Genomic DNA, 4,892 nt, shown 5'->3' on the forward strand with positions numbered 1-4,892 from the left:
ATATATATATATATATATAAATATATACACACATACACACACATGCACATATCATAATCCTCATTATCATTTAAAGTCCGTTCTACATGCTGGCATGAGTTAGATGGTTTGACAGGAGCTGGTAAGCCAGAGGACTGCACCAATCTCCACTGTTTACTTTGGCATGGTTTTTACAGATGGATACCCTGCTGTCAACATTAATGACTGGTCCCCAGTGGGAAGACTCTCGTTCTATACATTCTCCACATTTAGCAGCCTTTCATAGTGGCACTTCCATGTTGCTTCCTTTGTAGAATCACTTCTGTCCAATAATTTCATGATTTTCTCCAACACTGTCTTGCAATACAGAACACCTTATACCTCTGGTCCTCATGCTTCTTTTCTGCTTCTTTTACTTTTCCTCTTGTTAGATAAGCCTGTTGCCTAGCCTCTCTTCTAGCTACATGGTAGTTCTCTGCTACCCCCACTCTTTCACTTCCAGATCTGTTTTATATATTTCTTTTATCTTTGACTTGTTTCAGACTGTAGCCAAGGTAGGACACTGCTTTAAATTTTTTTAGTCAAATGTATCAACCCCAGTACTTAGTTTTTTTAAACCTGGTACTTTATTGGTCTCTTTTACCAAATCACTAAGTTATGAGGACATAAACACTCAGCACTAGTTGTCAAGTGATGGTGGGGGACAAAGACAAAGACACATACAGATATATAATCCTTTTCTACTTTTTACTTGTTTCAGTCATTTGACTGTAGCTTTGCTGGGGCACTGCCTTGAAGGGTTTTAGTTGAACAAATTGATCGCTAAGTAACATGGACATAAATAAACCAACACCGGTTGTCAAGCAGTGGTGGTGGACAAACACACACAAAGACACACACACATATATATAATATATATAATGGGCTTCTTTCAGTTACCATCTCCCAAATCCACTCACAAGGCTTTGGTCAGCCTGAAGCTATAGTAGAAGATACCCAAGTGTCACACAGAGGGATGGAACCCAGAACCATGCGATTGGGAAGCAAGCTTCTTACTACACTATCACGTCTGTGCCTACAAAGGGCTTCTTTCAGTTTCTCTCAACCAAATCCATTCACAAGGTTTTGGTCAGCCACGCAGTAGGACTGAACCTGAAATCATGTGGTTGGAAAGCAACCTCTCACCACATGTATGTGTGTGTATATCGTCGTCGTCGTTTAACGTCCGCTTTCCATGCTAGCATGGGTTGGACAATTTGACTGAGGACTGGTGAAACCAGATGGCTACACCAGGCTCCAATCTGATTTGGCAGAGTTTCTACAGCTGGATGCCCTTCCTAACGCCAACCACTCAGAGAGTGTAGTGGGTGCTTTTACGTGTCACCCGCATGAAGGCCAGTCAGGCGGTACTGGCAACGGCCACGCTCAAAATGGTGTATTTCATGTGCCACCCGCACAAAAAAAAAATATATATATATAATGCTTATGGATGTATATGTGTGTGTATATACATACACATATGCTAAGATTTTGATGTGAAATGTTCATAGGCATTATAAATACTAATTGAAATAGTAGACAAACAAGTCAACTGACAGGGATTGTGAATAAAAAACATCATCTGTATATATATAATGCAAGATGTGTGTGTACGTGAATGTAGTTTATGCACTCCACAAATTAGCACGCATGTCGCTCCAATTTTAGGAGGACATTCGTCATGACCCTATCTGCTTTTTCGTCAACTTTTTCTCTCAGAGGCACCCGCGTATAGCTGTAAAAATCGATTTTCAACCATAACTTTTACCAATTTTGAAGTTTGTTGACATGGCGAAGTCAAACTGTGTGTAGCATGTGAAGAAGAGAGAGAGAGAGAGAGAGAGAGAAATAGTGTGTTTGTGATGGGGAGTGAGGGAGAGAAACAGATTGTTTGCTAGCGTCTAACAAAAAAAAAAGTAACGAAAAAGTGGGAGAGGGAGACAGAAAGTGTCTAACGAAAGAAAAAGTAGGAGAGGGCAGTTTTTGAAAGACACTATATTTTAGAATGAGAATATATATACTTTCTCACACCACAATTAAAATATATTTATTTTAAATCATTTATTAATTTAAATCGTTCATTTTTCTCCCCCCTCTCACTCTCACACACACGCACATATACTACTTTGGGAGAAAAAGAGTTTTGTTTATATTTCACAACAACAATGAAACAAAGAGCTATGTAACAATTTGTCAGTGAATTACACAATATAAATGCGTAAAATTTCTGAGGCTTCCCCACTCCAACCCGTTTTTCAGATCACAAAAAGGGTTTGGTAATTTTTCAGATTAACACCCGCACGATTTCCACTAGGGTTTTACGGTTAGGGTTTTACGGTTAGGATTAGGGTTAGGGTTAAGTTTAGTGTTAGGGTTAGGATTAGGATTAGGGTTGGTGTTAGGGTTATGGTTTTAGGGTCAGGGTTAGGGTTTTAGGGTTAGGGTTAGAGTTAACCTAGAAGGGACAGGCCCCTTATTTTTTGGTTAAGGCTGTTGGTAAGTTTTCCTAAGTTACTCCAATCCAGATCCCCAATGCAAACCTTCAGATCAACCTTCTCCTGTGCAGATCTCTAATGCAACTTTAAAAAAAAACAGTCAATGAGTGGAAATAACCAATAAACTGATTCCTTATGGGATTTCCCAATCAAATTGCCAGCAAACCATTTTCAGCCAAACCAATTTCAACGGATTTCGCTCAAATCTGATGTCGATGTTACTTATTTTGGTTTGAAATAAAGCACTTGATCACTTAATAATCCTAGCTTAATCCCGGGCAGCGCCGGGCTATACTGCTAGTCAGATATAAAAATTGGTGTTATGAATGTCTAATATAAAGATTTGATATTACAGAAAATTTAGTAGTTGATTTTAATATCAAAAACAAAAGCATCAACAGGATGAGGGGTTAAATTTACCACCCCAAAACAGGCATGGCACTGATTGATGGGCTTCTATGCAGTTTCTTTCCAGCTAATTTCACTCACAAGTCTTTGGTTGATTCAAGACTATTGTAGAGAACCCTTGCTCAAGATACCACTGGAATTGAACCTGAAACCTATTTGTGAAATGAAATTCTCAATACTTGCTTTACAAGTTGTAAGTAACAGTCTTGGCATCAACTTAATTGTTAATTGACACATTTAAAATAGAAACACAATGCTAACAAATCATATTAAGTTGATGTGTGCTCTATTCCCTCCATTGTAAGCAGAAATATCTAATTGAATATTAATCAAATGAAAGCAAAACAAATTTTTCACTGCATATATGATCATTATTGAATGCATATTGCACTACAAACTGTTATAGCCATCAATACCTGGAAGAAAATTGTATTGCTACATAACATTAACATGATACATTGAAATAAATATGAATGTATTTCTATTACATTTCATGTTTCAAGTGCGACTAATTTTGCCTTTTGAATAACTTTTAGCCCTTCAAAATAACTTACTAAAATAATAAAATTTTGAGGTATTTTAAAAAAATATTTTGTTTAGTAATCATTGATTATAATTTTGAATTTGTTCTTTTTGAGTTATTAGAATGGCTACTCAAGTAGTTAATCAATCATGCAAGTAAACTGCATGAAACATTGGTAAAGTGCCAGACAAAATACCTCATAGTGTTTAGTTCAGAATTCAAATCTAGTCCAAGCCAGCTTTACCTTTCATTCTTCTGGAGTTGATAAAAATAAGTGCCAGTGAAATACTGAGGTTGATTTAATTGATTGATGTCATCATCATCATCATCATCATTATCATCATCATTTAACATCTGTGTTCCATACTAGCATGGGTGGAACAGTGCCACAAGAGATCTCTGTTCTCAAATTTATGGCCATGTCAGAAATTATTATTTTCCTTTTCAATTGTTTATTAATGAGTTTCTCGCTGTCTTTGAATTACAACACTGAATAATAATAGTCCCTTGTGTTAGGGATTGATGTCCCATAAAATAGAGAATTAGTTTTGTAATCTTAAATCTTAATGAGCTGTTGTTTTGTACAATACTTAAGAAAACTTGAGCTAAAAAAGGTATATATGTTTTATTTTAATAAATGGTTCTGTTACTTCATTGCAAAGCAATGTCAGTATCCAGCATATTTGTTTAAAGGAGTTCTAGTTATTTCTTAATAAAATAATTATAATTTTGTTTATAGGTGTCCAGAAAGTTGGGACTGGGAACAGTTGATTACATTGATTAGTACTTATTTTATCATCCAATGAAATATGAGGTGAAGATTTTAGTGGAATTTGAACTCAGAAACATAATGGAAAGCAATAGATGTACCAAAGCATTTACTCCACATAAGTGTTGAGACTGCCTTTTACTTACACATGCACATACATTCATCCATCTAAAGCAGTGGTTCTTAACCTTTTTACTACCATGCCTCTCCTAGGAATTTGTCATTCTCTCCAGCCCCCAGCCCTGCATCTATGAATAAAATTCCCAGATTTTAAATAAAATCTAAAATGTTTTTAGTTTTTTTATTGAATACTAGCAGAGATACCCGGCGATGCCCGTGTTACATGCAATTGAAAAATGAGACTTTTCTGTTATATTTTCTGTAAAGAACTGGAATACATATGATTCGAATTTCATCAAAATTGCACATGAGGGTTCTTTCCCTCTTTACACGCCCTAAAAAAATTATAATCATGAGACATGTATCCCATACTATTGATCTTTATGCGCATATTCCAAAATTTCAGTCTTCTGGAACCTGTAAAAAAGATTTTGCTCCTGCAAAATGGAGCTCATGGAGCTCTAAAATGTGGGAATGAAGGCCCCTATTGGGGGTGGGGATGTTAATGTCAACCAGAGAAGTTGAATTGTTGGGAATGTTTTTAACTTGGGTCTTATAG

General features: G+C 36.1%; 1 protein-coding gene across 1 annotated transcript in view; it reads left to right on the forward strand.

Moving 5' to 3' along the window:
• Positions 1-4,892, forward strand: part of LOC106873317 (glyoxylate reductase/hydroxypyruvate reductase) — a 20,281-nt gene that overhangs the window by 9,389 nt on the left and 6,000 nt on the right. The gene's annotated exons all lie outside the window — the stretch shown is intronic.

The sequence above is a fragment of the Octopus bimaculoides genome, chromosome 9 (genome assembly GCF_001194135.2).
Source record: "Octopus bimaculoides isolate UCB-OBI-ISO-001 chromosome 9, ASM119413v2, whole genome shotgun sequence".
In the NCBI taxonomy this organism is placed as follows: domain Eukaryota; kingdom Metazoa; phylum Mollusca; class Cephalopoda; order Octopoda; family Octopodidae; genus Octopus; species Octopus bimaculoides.